Source organism: Euprymna scolopes, chromosome 24, assembly GCF_053919585.1.
Source record: "Euprymna scolopes isolate OS-2025 chromosome 24, ASM5391958v1, whole genome shotgun sequence".
Taxonomy (NCBI): domain Eukaryota; kingdom Metazoa; phylum Mollusca; class Cephalopoda; order Sepiida; family Sepiolidae; genus Euprymna; species Euprymna scolopes.
This window is the reverse complement of record NC_136505.1, coordinates 105,922,211-105,939,969: the sequence shown is the minus strand read 5'-3', so window position 1 is coordinate 105,939,969 and position 17,759 is coordinate 105,922,211. Positions and strand designations below refer to the sequence as shown.

The following is a 17,759-nucleotide window of genomic DNA, read 5'->3' as shown; positions in this document are numbered from 1 at the left end:
TATTTGAATATATTTGTATATAAAAAATCGGATATTTGAATATATTTGTATATAAAAAAGGCTTCAGTGTTTTTAATAGTGTTTTATTTTTTTATGTTAATTTTTCAAGTTGCACATATAGATCGTCAGGTTTTTGTCTTAACATTGGTGCATCTTATTAGCAATAAAAAATTGTAATTCCAATTGATTGGTTTTGCAAATTATTTTATCAGAGCAGAATAATATTCCAAAGGACGCTAATGGTTTAAAGAAAAGGGCAAGTAACTCTGTATTTGTCAAGTTGCTTTCCTTTGTTTTTTCCCCTTTTTTTAAAAATGGGGAAATAACTATTGATTGGGTACTGTTTCCACGTTTATATTTCAGTCACATCGATTATTAATGAAAGTAAAAATAATCCCGAGTAATGCCAACTAGAGACAGCTAGTAGATTATAAATTGCCATATATTATTATTATTATTATTATTATTATTATTATTATTATTATTATTATAATAAAAGCTATTACCAACGTAGATGTTACAAAAAAGATTTAGGAGAAAGATTTGTCCTAAAACCAACCAACAAAATTATTTATTTTTTTATTTATTTATTTATTTTATTTTTTTTTTTTTTGTAAATTATGTTCTGTACCGTCGATTATTGCCAAGCTCAGAGAATTTACAACGCGAGAATAATACATGGCGTTCATTGTTGACATTCAGTCTTTCTTTTTTTTCTGTTTTCATATCCTTTTTCTGTCACTTCCAAGGCAATTCATGTTTCTCTTTTACCGTTGACAACAAGGGAGGTAAACCTGTCTATTATGTCATAACGTCGTTATTTCATAATCATAACCATGGCATTCTAAGCTCCGAACCTTTTTATACAATTGTGCTTTTTTTTCAGTTGGGCTTTGTTGTTTAATATATATGTTGCATTGTTGCTTGTCAGAGCAGAGACATTAATCTATTTTATACTTGAAATAGTGAAGATTGGCCTGATAGGGATATAATGTATTGACTTACTCGTCGAATATCAGTACATTGAAACTGGCACTTCTACAGAATTGGGACGAGAGTTTGTAGTCGATAAATGGGGTTTTCAGATAATGGTTTCAACTGAATTTTTTTTTAAATTCTAATAAGTTACAATGGTAGCTTCCAAATTTTGCAGTCGAAATTAATTGAATATTACTGAATTATTAAGAAAAAAAAAAAAAAACTTTAATCGTGTTAGCAGGTGAAAAATTGCCGCCATCTTGTTTAAATCAAAACGGGAAATTACCTCCCTTTTGAACTCTCCTGTGTCTTAGGATCGTTTTCATAAAATTCTATATTTTATTTTAATAAATAATTTTCTACCTTATCGATTTTCGTAATTTTTTTGGATATAATCATGTTAAAAATACGAGGAATACAATTGTTTGGATGTGAAATTCAGTCTTATGATTTCCGAAATTGCGTCCCAATAGTGTAGAAGCGCCTCGAAACTTCATCTTACAACACTTTTCGCTTCAAGTGATTTAGGTCCTATACTTGAGGCTGCTGTAAAAGAGGATTTGGTGCCCTATTTTGCTGGCTACGGCTGGCGTGTGGTTGAGCGGAGAAGAAAAAAAAGTAGCAGGACTTGTTTGGAAAGTGATGGTAATAAATGCCTTTTGCTAAGCAGAAACAAAAGCCGAGTCAGATTTATTTATTTTTGTTTGGTTGTTTCTTCTCAATGGTACCAGACGTCGTGGGGGTCCAAGAGAGGTTTGAACTGTAATGAATACGGTTCGAGCATAATGGCCACGTTACACATGAAGGTTTATAAACCTGCCTGAGATACCCATTCGTTCCTGCATGCATTCCTAATGTGATCCTGCCTGATTAAGAAAACACTACCTGCAAACAAGTTTGTTCATGCCTTGAAAAAAGAACCAAGTTGATACAAATGTTTGAAGACTCGAAGAGGTTTATTCATCTTATAATTTTTACTTAAATTTTATTTTTTTTATTATATACTAGCGGGGGGTACCCGGCGTTGCCCGAGTGTTTGTTTCCGGGACGGGGGGGGGGGAGTTTTAAAAAATGTTATGGTAGGAAGGATCAAACCCAGAGTCATGAGTAAAAGTAGGAAAATAAAGTGTGAAAAAAAAAAAAAAAGAAACATCTGCAACGTTAACAGTTCGGCCACCAAGAAAAGTCCATTCCAGTTGTTTAGGGAAAAAAAAAAAAAAAAAAACGACTACGGTAGGTCGGCGCGAACGTGAAAATATAATGTGAATTGTCCAGCACGCTAACCACTACGCCACAGAGCACTGCAGCTTAGTTTAGTGATTTTAAATAACTTCACATGAAAGAACTACGAAGCCAAACCGGTGTTCTCTTCTCAACTGTTCCTTGTGAACGATCCCCAAACGGTGTTAAGTGGTGGCAGGGGGAGGAGGAATTTATTAGAGAGAAAATATTTTACCACTTCCATTGATCTTAACCGATTTTGGCCGTGACTTCTCAGCAGAAAAAGTATAGAAATCTAAGATTATCGAGGAATTTGAGAAATAATAAGCCTATAACACACCTCAGATATTGTTCTGCCGTTTGTGCATATTATATTTGCATGAAATATCTTGATTTTTAATCCTATTAAGGTCAAAATCAGACGGGGGAAAAAATGAGTTCATTTTATTTATATAGAGATATTTTCTATATTGAACGTGATGCTGTTGCTGGTGATCATGACAATATGTCGTCGTCATTGTAAGGTTTTGGTCACTCCTGGAGTAGGAACCCCTTTCTGGTTCCATTCTATCTTGTTTTGTCTCTGTGTAGGTGCTGCCATATAGAATCCAGTTGACTGTCAAGGTCGTCTATTAACCAGATTTTCCTTCCTGTTAGTCTTTTCTGTTACTTCCAAGTCCATTCTCTCGATCTAGATGGTCACCTGTTGTATGTAGATCTCAAAAGTTAACCTGCTCATCTATTGCCACTTGAGAAAAAGGATTAATAAGATTAATATATTGACTGTTGAGTCAGATTTATTTATTTTTGTTTGGTTGTTCCTTTTCGACGGTACCAGACCATTTTTTTTTTTCTTTTTAATGAATTACTATTTGTTAATTATAGAATTTTACTTTTTATAAAAAGATGTTTTAAAGCATACTTTACTCTTTGTTTTTCTCTGCTTTTGTTTAAAAATAACGAATATCATTATTTGTATTCTAGTTGTACGCACCTGGTGTTACCCGGGATTGTTTCCACATTTTCAGGCTTAGATTTAAAAAAAAATAAAGATTAGAAATAAAGTAAGTCGAGTACAGGTGAGAAACACACATACACAGAAACGCACGAAGTGGTAACGAAATATTATTACTATAAAGAAAATAATGTAAGGGAGATAATTCATATTTTAAGCTGTAAGATTCGTTTTACATAATTAGATTCATTATTTAAAACTGTTGTCATATTAACAATTTTCGTAACCAAAGTGTTGTTTTTTGTTTTTTTTTAGCAAGCTGAAATCTAAAACATTTTAGAACATGCTGAAAAAAGAAAAAAGACAAAATAGTTAGTTAGAATCAAATATCGATGTATCATATGCTATTTAGGCCTAAGTTCTAAAGATAACTTATATGCTAGACTTGGCGGTGTGGGTTAGTTCCTTCTGGAGAGGAAGACTTTATAGAGCCAAATTAGTGGAACGCAAACAACATATGACAGAGGCTAACTGTACCAGCAACCTGATTATACCTTGTCGAATGTATCCCCCCCCCTCTCTCTCTCTCTCTCTCTCTCTCTCTCTCTCTCTCTCTCTCTCTCTCTAAAGAGAGAATTACTTTCTCCTCAGTTCTACAGAAATAACTATCTAATCTAGTAAATACCAATTAATTTATAAACCACATGTATAAGGCGGCAGGACGGGTAAAAATGGAACCCCTCTAATAACAGCAAACCAATAAAGTAGCAGGTACCACTTTATTGGGGACATTAGAAAGATGCAAGCAAGGAAGAGACCTGGAGACCATTAGAACTAAGTAATCATTTCAAAGTAAGAATGACTTTCTTAAAAAGCCGGCAGAGGAAACATTCTAACATTACTTTAAGCATTTATGTATCATCCTACTGCTCCAGAAAGTTCCAGATGCAGTTCTAAGGTCTATTGTGTTTGGCAATCCTCCTATATTTGGAAAACGGTATTAAGTGATATTAATATTGATTAGCAATAAATTAACCTCTTTCTCAAAGAAAGAAGGCAATGCCTGGGATCATCGACCTCGTAGAACTGCACAGAACCAGTACAAAACTGCAATCAGCAGGGACTAGTTCATTACATGAATGGTCTAATTTCTGTTGATTTTGGGGGCCCGAGGATGACGGAAAAGGTTGTTTAATCCCAACCACATTTCTTTAACCGGCATGAAGAAATTCAAGACGACTGGATACAATGTTGGAATAAGCAAGGAGAAAGATTTGGTTTTATTTCTGCGTTTTCCTTCTTCTAGATTGGTTGCCCAATCAAAGCTTGAGAGTCTTGTCTAACTTACTATTTAATTCATAGCGGGAGGAAAGATAGATGAATTCATACTCTCTACTGAATTCCCGACTGAACTCGAACCCGTCACGCCCAGCCCGTAACCCCTTCACTACGATATCTCTCCATCCTCTTCTTCCTCTCCTCCTCTTTAGTGCTCTCCCACTGCAAGAACTTAAGACACCAGGGTCGGAAAGTGGGATTGAGAAGTCAGCTCCGTCGGCATTCCCCAATAAGGGCGCCTCAGGCGATTAGCAATAGACTAACCTCTTCTCAAAGAGAGAAGGCAAAGCCAGGGAAGGTGGACCTCCTAGAACTACACAGTACTAGCACAACACCGCAATCAACAGGGACCAGATCATTACAGGAATGGTCGAATTTCTGATTTGAGAGACCGAGGAGGATGAATGTATGGAGAATATAGCAACTGTCTTGTTAGGGATTTCTTTTTCCCTATGTGTTTTGTCCTTTGTTTTTTTTTTTTTTTTGTTTTTTTTGTTTTTTTCGGTAGGGGTGAAGATGTGGGGGCAGAGCAATATTTAAAAGGAGAGGAGAATGGATAAACTACTAAAGCGTCAGGTGTAGTTTAACTATAATTAAAGTTCGATTCTTTTTCTTTTCTTTTTTTTTTTTTTTTGCTTTGCTTTTTTTTTTTTTTCCTTTTCGTGGGGGACGTGTGTGTTGTGGTGGGTTAGAGCAATATTTAAAAATGGGGGAGAGAATGGAAAAACTACTAAAGCGGTCAGGTGTAGTTTAACTATAATTGAAATTCGAATATTTGAATTTCAATTGATGTGTCAATCAAAGGATGACTAAATTCTAGAAATAAAGAAGTTTATTTATTTATTTATTTATTTATTTATTTATTTATTGAGGCAAGTCTCAAAATCAGCAGGTTTTACAAACTCAAACTCAGCATAGACGAACACGTATTAGATTTGGGCAAAAATAATGTCCTTTTTTATCATATATATATATATAAAGTGAAAGTATCTGTGTGTGTCTGTGTACATTTCCCTACACAATAACTCTGTCAATTTTAAGTCTACAGACTCGAAATAAATTGATTTGAGCCCAAAACAATAAATGTTAAGGGGTCATAATAGGGGGCAAAGTTTTTTTTTTCTTTTTTTTTTTTGCTCAGCATACACCTCCAAATACCCGGGCAACGCTGGGTACCCATGCTAGTATATCTATAAAAGTGAAAGTGTGTGTGTGTGTACATTTCCCTACACAATAACTCTGTCACTTTTTAGTCTAGACTCGAAATTTGATATACAGGGTACTGAGATTTGGGAATATCGATGTGATAGGTTTTTGGCCAGAAATTTGGCGATTAAGGGGTCAAAGTTCAACGATTTGAACTTTAAGAACTCTACTAAACTCCTCCGACAATCTTGGGTCTACACACTTGAAATTTTAGATATAGGTTCGTTGGACATGCATTTAACTTAATAGATTGAGTTGAGCCCAAAACAATAAATTTTAAGGGGTCATAATAGGGGTCAAAGTTTTAAAAAATTGGCCGCTTTTTTTTTTTTTTGCTCAACATACACCTCCAAATACCCGGGCAACGCCGGGCACCCATGCTAATATATATATATATATATATATATACACACGTCAAAAAAAAAAGATTATTTTTGCACCAACCTAATAGAAAGATCTCCACATCAAATGATCGTAGTCTTAATAGACTTTTGAGAGTGAATGATACCAAGACCAGAGTGATGATTAATAGTCATAATGCTGCAATTTTTCCAAAAACCTCTTTCCCACAGAAGAGGTGTTGCGAGCCTTTCTCTCCTCTATCGCTATTTTTATGACAAGTGCTCGACTGAACTCCGATCTATGGTCCCCTCTTGTCAATTATTTACAAAAAACACATGACTAGCTACAACCAGTATATATAATTTTCTCCCACTCTCTGTGTCTAAATCTAAACGCAGATTCCATGAACAAAGCTTCTTTCTCAGAACTGCCCGCCTTTTGGAACACTGTCTTACTGGCCTGCTTCCTGGTTAAATACAACAGAGTAGGCTTCAAATCCAATGTAAACAAATTCTTGTGGAGCTGTCGCCATAAATAATCAAATTCTACCCAGTTTTACACTATTAACGATTACTACACTATCAACTTACGTTCGTTAACCCTGGGCCTCGAGTGGCTTTTGGGCCTTGATAACGTGTTCATGTTTTGGAAAGGGGATCAGGAGCAATTCAATCATTGTGGCACTTGTAATCATTATCAACACAAGAAGTGCTGTGGAAATACTAGTAGCTTAGTAGAGGCTAATGTGTTTACGTGCAACATGTGTAAGACAGGGAAGGGTAGAATGGAAATTCAGATGTAGACAAAGCATATTTAGATGGCGAAGCTATTGAAGTCGTCAAAGTTTTGCTAACTTGGCGATACCATTCGAGCATAAAGTGGAACAGGTGCTTGTGAGTGAAAAAGCTTCTTTTTTAATTTTTTCTTTTTTTCTTTTTCTTTCTTTGAAGATTGTAATGCTGGGTATGGGGCAGCCAAACCAACTGCCAACATTCTCCCTGCGTTTTATTGAAACCAACCGAGAGCTCTTTTTAGTATCCTTGCTGTTCCCTTATGTGCAACTGTCTGCATCTCGTTTGCACTTGGTTCACCACGAATATTAGTTAGGTAGGACTTCAGGTTCTTCTTCATAAGTCCTGTAGCACCTTTAATAACTGGTATGATTGATATCTCCCTAAGATTCCGTTTTCTTTTCATATCATATATGAGACCTTGATATTTGGTCTGTTTTATCCCTTTCAGCTCTGTTCAGACCTCCATGGAGTGGATGGACAGATGCTAAAGTAAACTGAAATATCTATTCAGAATGAAATTTTGATATTTTAGGTCTGAAGCTATGTAGATCTGAAGTTTAAAAAAAAAAAAAAAAATCGACTAACTTTATTTTATATATTAGAAGAATAAATCTTAAAATGATAATCGTTAAATCTTAGGAATAAACATATGAATAACTTCAACGTAACACGATGTTCAATAACAATTTAAACTATGTTGATCTTGCAAGCCGTCGACTAAATAGTTTAATCCCCACTAAGCATTCATCATACATTCTAAGCTACCAGGTTTTAATTGATAATCCATTCGTATCGAAATATCTTTAAATCCTAAATTAAGCCAATATCGATCTTTTTACTGAATAGTCATGTATAATTCCACGTGGTATTTAAAGATCAATAAAGAAAGAAAAAAAAATTGATATTTCGTTTTGAAAATTTTTGTTTTGTTTATAAATTGATTGGGGGGGAATGGAAATAATGCATGGGAAACTAGTGAAAAACTTTCAACAAATAACTGTTACCAAAGGCATTAAAATTTTTCTACCTACCTACCTACGTGCATTTTTTTGTTTGTTTTTGTATTTGAAAGCATTTTAATTTTGTTCAAATATGACGTCATTAATGAGAATTCAAAATGGCTGCCACCAGTGTTTTTGAAATCACCAAAGTCTGATCACATATTTTATTGTGATTTATATATATATATATATATATATATATATTAAACTTTTGAAATCACTATTATGTATTGGGTACAATATAATAATCAAGAGCGAATTGACTCTATAATAATAAATACAAAATCTGCATGAATTAAAAAAGCGTATTTTATGACCGGGCGACGCCGGCTGGCCTGCTAGTTAAATCATGAAAGTTGTGAGTTTAAATGCCCTGTGTTGTCGGTCTGTTTTGCTTTGTTGATGTTGAGTTAATTCCCTTTATTACATTAATGTGTAGATAAGCAAGGGAAGGAATTGATGGAATAAACTGACCGATGGATGATTAATATTATGAGAAGGTTTTAAATGTCACACATAACAGCTTTTTATTATCTCTTCCTTTTTCCTATTTTCTCCTAGTAATAAGCTTAAACTTATCCTTATATATATGTATATATATATACGGCCTAATCATGTTGACACACAGGTTCTCGTTAGATCACCAAAGTTAAGCAACATTGAGTCTGGTTAGTACCAGATGGGTGACCATTTGAGAAATCTAGGTGCTGTATGTGCTCTCCGCTTATCTCGACATTTGTTTCCAGTCGTGCCATATATATACTTCATTGCCACTGGTATTTAGCGATGTCAACACAAGAGAGGTGTGGTTGGAGATTGCATCTCCTGCAACAAAAATTTCATGAGCAGATACCTCTTTGTGGGTATCCATAGTCTGTCAAAGACTGAAGGAGCCTGTTTTATACATATATATATATATATATATATTAAATTGTAATTCAATGAATTTCAAAAAACTCTCATTGAAATGAAATGAATTGGTTGAGTTTCATATCAAAGAATTTTTATTATTCTAAGCAAGACAAAGAATGTTTTAGAAAGTTTATCTCCTTAACCTATAGGGTTTCGATGTCTACCATCTCATCAGAGGAGTGAAAATATTAGCAAATAGTTATAAAGGTATGCACCCTATTTGCTAAAGTCAGTGAGACATGGAAAGTAAAAGTGAAAATAATACATTTATCAGAAGTCCTGTAGCAGGAGTATTTGTAGAAAAAGGATATGAATGTTTTTGTTGATCCAACTTGTTTGGTAAAATATATATGTATATATATATATATTTTGTTGATCCAACTTGTTTGGTAAAATATATATATATATTATTTGAAATATATATTTCAAATATTAATAATTATTTTTATATCTATAGATACTAGTTTTTCATGTTTCCGCAATCAGTTGTGTAAGAAGCTAATTTCTGCTAGCAGAGAGATTCAAGCCCATCTGCATATGTGCATCCACTTGTCTGGAGGGGCATGTGCGTACATACTCATAAGTCCTACCTAACTAATATTCCTGGTGAACCAATTGCAAGAGAGATCCAGACAATTGCACTTAAGGGAACAGCGAGGATACTAAAAAGAGCTCTCGGTTGGTTTCAATAAAAAGCAGGGGAATGTTGACAGCTGGTTTGGCTGCCTCATACCCAGCATTACAATCTTCAAAGAAAGAACATGAAAAAAAAGTGTGTGTGTGCGTGTACCTGCGATGTGTGTGTATATGCGCCCATATGAACTTTTGCATATGTGTCTGTATGGATTTGTGTATATATAAATGTCTGCGTGCTTATTACTTTTTTATTTATTGCGAACTATTATTCAGATCATTTCTTAGTTGTTTCACGACGTTTCGGCCAGCTATTCCTCTGGCCTTCGTCAGGTTGTAACCGCGACGGGATAGGAACTCTGAATCTCCTAACTGTATCCACTGCCATTACTGCTTTCCGTAGTTGTTGAAGGCAGTAATGGCAGTGGATGCAGTTAGGAGATTCGGAATTCTTATCGCATCATTGTTACCACCTGACGAAAACCAGAAGAGTAGTTGGCCGAAACGTTGTGAAACAACTACTCAAGATGAGGATAATAGTCCACAATAAATAAATTAATAAATAATACTCATCTCAATAATGAATTCCAATTAAAATAATATATATGTCTGCGTGCTTGTTTGTTTATATTTCTGTGTGTGTGTGTGTGTGTGTGTGTGTGTGTGTGTGTGCGTGTGTGCTTGTACACACACATTCTTGAAATTTAGTTTTTTTGTTGTTTTTCATGTTAACTAGATTTTTCCATCATGCCATTCTTCCAGCGTCAAATAGCATCTAACTAAGGCCCCCATGACTTCGAGCGTTTTATTTTAGGAATTCCATATAACAGAACAATCTCGCATTACCTGTGAGATTCATATGTATGTTGTTGAATGACACCATTTTTTTTTTTTTTTTTTTTTTAAATTTCTGTCTTTTGCAATCCAAGTTTAATTTCATTATCCAAGTGTGGCACTTTTAAACTGTCAATTAGAAAGTAATTCTTGCCTAAAATTAGTGTTAAATAAAAAGTCAAGTCTTTTTAAACCCAAAGAAAAACATTAAGTTAAACGTTAATCTATATATTTATAAAGTGAACGTGTCTGTGTGTGTGTCTGTGTACATTTCCATACGCAATAAATCTGTCAAATTTTAGTCTACAGACTCGAAATTTGATATACAGGGTACTGAGATTTGGGAAAATCTACGTGATCGAGTTTCGGCCAGAAATTTCGCTGTTAAGGGGTCAAATTTCAACGATTTGACCTTTGAGAACTCTACCAAACTCCTCCGACAATTTTGGGTCTAAACACTTGACATTTTAAATATTGGTTCATTGGACATGGATTTAACTTAATAACTTGATTTGAACCCAAAACAATAAATATTAAGGGGTCATAATAAGGGTCAAAGTTAAAAAAAAATTACCGTTTTTTTTTTTTTTTTTTTTTTTTTTTTTTTGCTCAGCATACACCTCCAAACATCCGGGCAACGCCGGGCACCCATTGCTAGTGTTAAATAAAAACCCAAGAAAACCATGTAAACATGTAGCATTGCGAATATGCATCACAATAAACATGTAGCATTGCAAATATTTACATGAATATAATTGAAAATAATTTTCTATGGGATTTAGTGCGTTTCTAACAATTTTTTCATGTATATTTCTTGGACTTGTTGCTATACTGGATGTTCAACCTTATGCAGATGGTAGAATCGCATTTTGTCGTATTGTATAGTCGGCATACCCTAGCAGCATCTTACAATTTTCCTTAATAGAAATTGAAACAGAAAATGCTATTTCAAACTTAAGCATGACAGAACGGTCTTCTTACCCAAGTTCACTCTAATGAAGGGGCCACAAATTAAACAATTGCTACCCTATCCAGAGGGGTAAAATCCCTCTGAAAACGAGGTCACTTCTAGGCAATGGGTGGTGCCTCATGTGCCTTAAGATGGGATTGTGGTGGCTGAGCTATTCTTAGACTTTTGGCTTTTAATTTGGTTAGATGGGAGGTTGGAGAGGCCAGATCTGATCAATCGGCTGCTCACGTTATGCCCTTGTACCTGTAAGTTCATCCTGCACTGTTAATTTAATTCTTCAAAAAATTTAAAACCTTATCTCTCCTTTCTATTTTCTCTTTAATTAGATACCAGTAGCCGGTAGTTGAAGATCAATCGTTTTCAAAAAGAATTTTTTTTTTTTTTTTTTTTTTGGAATGGCTTTTTTCTAACAGTAATTCTTTTTCTCTCAGTAGAATTACCTTCTAAGAATAGTGTTCGCACTCTCACTGTAAAATTTCTTTCTCTGAGCAATGTATGCCGAGACGAGCGACGTATTCCAGGAATATGAAAAATTATTCTACCTATAAGAATTATATTTGACAGCTTTATTCAGTATTAAATGGGAGGTAGATGGTTGATATGTTTAAAAAAAAAAAAAAAAAAAAAAAAACTGATGTTAGTTAAGTTCTCGTCGAATTTGTGTAAACATTAAAAATTCTATAATTTTTTAAAATACAATGTAGGCATAGGACGATTTGTAGAGCAGCCAGTTGGAATGCGTAAGGTATTAGGTTGGTGCAAAAATAATGTCGTTCTTTGACGTTCAACTTCATGTCAATGAACGGCATTATTTTTGCACCAACCTAATAGCATTGGACCACAATGGACACACAGACTTTCCTTTATGTAATGGAAAAAAGTATTTCAAACTTGCCAACAGAACCAACCTTTTACCCAAGTTCCCGACAAAGTTACATGAACATAAAAAAGTTTTGCGGATCTTTTAAATGGAACGTGATTTTAGAATTAGAATGTCGAATTGAAGATTTGTATAATTTACATTATTTTGAATATTATTCTCATTTTGGTTATGATCGCTACAACGTTTCGACCGATGTAACGTCTACGTTTTCGAACTGGGAAACCGACATGAATTTCGAACATTTATTCAGTTATTGTTCACATTATGTTTTGATTATGTTTTGGGATTGTATTATTTTATTTATTAACATTATTATTATTATTATTATTATTATTATTAACATTATTATTATTATTATTGTTCACATTATTATTTTATTATTGTTCACATTATGTTTTATGTTTTGGGATTGTATTATTTTATTTATTATTATTATTATTATTATTATTATTATTATTATTATTATTATTATTATTATTATTAACATTATTATTATTATTATTGTTCACATTATGTTTTGATTATGTTTTGGGATTGTATTATTTTATTTATTAACATTATTATTATTATTATTATTATTAACATTATTTTATTATTGTTCACATTATGTTTTGATTATGTTTTGGGATTGTATTATTTTATTTATTAACATTATTATTATTATTATTATTATTATTATTATTATTATTATTATTTTATTGTTCACATTATGTTTTGGGATTGTATTATTTTCGCACTACTATTCTCATCTAGTTTATTATTTTCCCAGCATTTTTCAGCTGATGTAATCTCCGACCTTCTTCAGCTGCATCTTTTCAAACTGGGGGATCTTTACAATGAACTCAGGAACCTGTACTAAAGGGTTTAATTCAAAATTGCGTATAGGTTTCTGAATTTGAAGATAGGATGTTCTATCGACTGAAACGTTGTGAAAATAACAACCAAAATGCGAAGAATTCCGCATCCCCATGTTTACAAAGCCATTTAGCGGAAGTGACATCAGCCAAATTTTTAGTTACAGATGTATAGAATGTACCTTTTTTAGCAAATATAAAAATAGAAGTTTTATTCGTAACAGTTTTGATTTAAATTTTATAACAAAATTATAACCTTTCTAATAAAAATGTTTATGAACTGTTGTCTTTTTTTTTTTTTTTTTTTAATATTTATGAACAATTCGTTGTTTGATTTTTTAAACGAAATTTTGTTTAAAAAATATTTATAAACTGTTTTTTGCAATAGTCAAATGGAATGAGATTTTTAAGTCATCTGACAGAACTCTTTTATCGACATTTACCATTATTTTGTGTTCGGAAAAAAATCTTTTTTTTTTTTTACTTGTGTTATTTGACCAAGAAGAAATTGGAGTTTTTTGGGTTTTTTTATTTTTTTTTTTTTATTTCGTTATTTCATTTTTCAGTGAATTTTATTCAAATAGGAGAATTACCAATTTTATTTTAGCAAGAAAGATAACAAAACATTTTAGTAAGAAAGATAACGAATTAATAAATCGTTCTTACTAAAAAGGAAAGACATGTTTTCTGGTAATAATAAAAATAAAGTCTGTTTCGTTTTGTTTTTTGAGTTTCCGATTCGATTTTTAAATTTGATGGACATGGACACTTTTTTTAGCTGTGATTTGGCAAGGGTATTTCGATATCGACGTTTACCCAACTTTTATTATAAAAATTGCATTTTTATATTTTATTATTTATAAAAATTACCAACACCTGATATTTGGAAAATAGTTCATAATATATATCTCATTATAAAAGTTCTACTTCTGTTTGATAAAAAAAAAAAAAACAGTCCATAAATATTTAAAAAAAAAAAAAAAAAAAAAAAAAAACAGTTTATAATATATTTTTATTATAAAAGTAAAAAAAAAAAAAACACGAATTAAAAAAAAAACAGTGCATAAACATTATTATAAAGGTTATAATTTTCTTATAAAAGTTCAAATAAAGACTGTTTGAATAAAACTATTATATTTGCATTTAAAAAAAAGAGAAAAAAAAAGAAAGGTACATTCTATATAGTTTTGGTCATCCGTAGCTAAAAATTTGTCTGACGTTATTTCTGCGAAATGACTTTGTAAACACAAAGATGCTGGACGTAAATTTAACCAATTATTCAAACTCGTTTTATTATCCATGCCCTCGGGCAACACCAAGCATCCTTGCTAGTCAGCAATAAAGTCCAAATTTAATGAACTCCTTATAAGGCTATCATTTTAGTATTTGATTTTATATCATCATTTCGTCGTTACAATTTCCTGATTCTACATCGAAGAGACAATCGATTTTTCTTTCTAGACGAAACGTGTCAACAAGATGATTGGGGAAATAAGAGATTGCCCTTTTGGGAAAAAACTTCAAATTCTGTCCGAAACACTTGATGTTTTAGTTTTATTTTCTTAATAGCAGGACCCGTATCCCAGCGTTGCCCAGGTGTAATATATATATATATATATATATATATATATATATGGGGGGGGTATCCAAAAATTGAAAATAATTGATTTTCAACAAGGGTCGTTGATAGTGCTCAATCAAAAGAGAGCAAGTTATATATATATATTTTTTTATTTTTATGTAACTACAGTCATATCTTGCTACGATATGCAGACCGTTTCAATCTTATTAGATATCATCAGGCAAGAAAAATTAAGGTACGAAAACTGAAAAGGTTCAATGAATAATTTATTATTATTCATTGAACTTTTGAATAGTCAAGTCGCTGCCTGATGATATCTGTTGTTTGATTGAAACAAGTGGCTATTTGTAGCAGCGGGATGTGAGCATGTTTATATAACAATAAACAAGTATTATCAGCTCTTTTTATTGAGCACTATCTAACAACCTCGTTGAATTCATTAGTCCATTACTTTTGAATATAAAAAAAAACGAGTATATATATATATATATATATATATATATATATATACTAGCAAATACTTTCATACGTCTTCGATCATCTTATATATACGAGCAAAAGTACCCGCCATTGACTGGGTTCAAAAACAGCCTACAGAAAATGGACTCTGATTTATGAAAGTATGATAGGTTATGAAAAGGAAGGGTTGTAAAGAGATAGCTTCGAATTTGAGGGTATCAAAACCAAAGCAAAATATGATGAAAGTGAAAATAAAATAGATAAACCCCATCATTTATTATACCATACCTGTTCACACTGAAACACTTATCACAATATTCTGTTGATCTATATTAAAAAACCTTGTTAAACTTTGTGACATATTTCCATTCTATGGAGGTCAGGTGCGAACGAACACCCCATAATTTTATTATACCATATTTCTTCAAACTGAAACCTAATTATCAAAGTATACTTACGCAGATAGATATGAAAAGTCTTTATTAAAGTTTGTGCCTATTTCCATTCTATGGAGGCCAGGCGCGAATGCATACCCCACAATTTTATTATACCATCCCTATTTAAGTTAAAACATACTTATCAAAGTATTATTATGTACATCTATATCAAAAACACTTGTAAACATTTTCTTTTTATTTTTAAATTTTTTATTTCCATACTTTGTGGACCAGGCGTGTACGCAGACCCTACAATTTTAATGAACAATCATTATGCCAGATCAAACATACCCATTCCTGTGTCTCGATACATCTATCATTATATGTGATCAGTTTGCTATAATAGTCAACCATATAGGAGTCTATTCATGACCAGACGCACACACAGACGTTCAGCTTTATATTATATAAAGAAAGTAATAAAGAACGCAAGAGAGTTGTATGCTCAGTCCGTCAAGTCCAAAGTAGCTGAGCAGCGGCTTGGTTCCCACCAGTTTTGGCAAATTGCAAATAGAATCCTGAACAGAAGCGTGTGCTCTATCCCAACTATCATCAATGGACCTGAGTTAATCTCGTCAGCATCAGACAAAGCCAAACTCTATGCCAAGAACTTTGCAGCCAATTCTACCCTTTGTGACCAAGGCCACCAACCTCCAATATTTCCTCCTGTATCAGAAAACACACTATGTGATATACAAATATCTGTATGTGATGTTGCCAAGTTAATCAAAAACCTTGATTCCAGTAAAGCAACCGACCCTGACGGTATTCCAATTATAGTACTCAAAACATTTCAACCAGAACTTGCACCCATACTTACAAAACTGTTTAAACGTTGTCTTAAGGAAAATTGCTTCCCATCACCCTGGAAAATCTCATCAGTATGCCCTGTATTTAAGAATTCAGGTGATCGCTCATCCCCCTCTCAGTACAGGCCAATAAGTCTCCTGTGCATCATGAGTAAGTTGCTGGAATCTGTGTTAAATACAGAAGTAATCAAGCATCTCAGCAAAAATAACCTTCTTAGTGACACACAATATGGTTTCCGTTCTGCCAGATCTACAGCAGATGTGCTTACAGTTATATCTCATAGGATTAGCGAATCTCTCGACAGAGGTAAACCTTTCTAGGGCAATTGCTCTTGACATATCAAAGGCCTTTGATAGAGTATGGCATAAAGGTTTACTTCGCAAGATCTCTAGCTATGGTATAGCTGGAAATGTCTTCTCAATTATTAAATCATTTCTTTCTGATAGGTTCATAAGAGTAGTGGCAGAAATTAGAAGCTCACAGTATTAATGCTGGAGTCCCTCAGGGGTCCATCCTGGGCCCAACTCTCTTCCTGATCTATATTAATGATTTTCCAAATCACATCCTTACACCATTCGTAGACATCTATGCTGATGACACTACCATCTATGGTAGCACATCTAAGACAGTAAACGACCAACTTCTCTCCGATTCTCTCTCCTCTGATCTTGATCACGTTGTACAATGGGGAAAGGAGTGGCTGGTTACTTTTAATGCATCTAAAACCAAGCTTCTATCTTTACATCATCAACGTTCTGATCCCCATCTGGCATCAATTAAAATGAATGGCTCTCGTCTTGGGGAGGCCCCAAGTTTTGACAGGCTTCTGGGCTTGACCTTTACTCCTGATCTTAAATGGAATACGTACATCAAATCTGTTGCCAAGGCCGCTGGAAAAATGGTGGGATCCTTCTATCGATCCAGTAGATATCTCACTGCTGATGCAATTCTCTATCTATATAAGAGCCAGATACGTCCAAGGATGGAATACTGTTGCCACATATGGGCAGGAGCTGCTAGAAAAGACTTGTCCTGCCTTGATAGGGTTCAGAATAGACTTCGTGGCCTGGTGGGAGATGTCCTTTTTCTCCTCGCTGCAACCTCTATCTCACAGAAGAGATGTTGCGAGTGTGTCTCTGCTTTATCGTTATTTTCATGGAAAGTGTTCGACTGAGCTTCAATCTATGGTCCCTCCTCGCCAAACTTTCACAAGAAACACTAGACTACCTGAAAACATTATCAATAATTTCCCCACTCTTTATCTGTGCCTAAACCTAAACATAGATTCCATGATCAAAGCTTCTTTCTTAGAACTGCACGCCTGTGGAATTGTCTTCCGTTTTCCTGCGTTCCAGCTGTCTATAATATGGTTGTCTTCAAGTCCAACGTGAACAAGTTTCTGATGAGCCGTTCCACTTAAGTTAACAAATTTACCGAACTTCCATTACTATTGATTACTATATTGTCCTTTTGACTACTCTACACTCTTTAACCCTTATCCTTGAGTGGCCGATCGGCCTTGATAAGTGGTGATGCCTATGTAAAATATA

The 17,759-nt window shown here is 33.6% G+C and overlaps 1 long non-coding RNA gene and 1 pseudogene across 1 annotated transcript in view; both read left to right on the top strand.

The window, feature by feature from the left end:
- Window positions 1-17,759, top strand: part of LOC145246892 (uncharacterized) — a 588,129-nt gene that overhangs the window by 541,178 nt on the left and 29,192 nt on the right. The gene's annotated exons all lie outside the window — the stretch shown is intronic.
- On the top strand, window positions 8,435-8,551 carry LOC145247052 (5S ribosomal RNA; annotated as a pseudogene).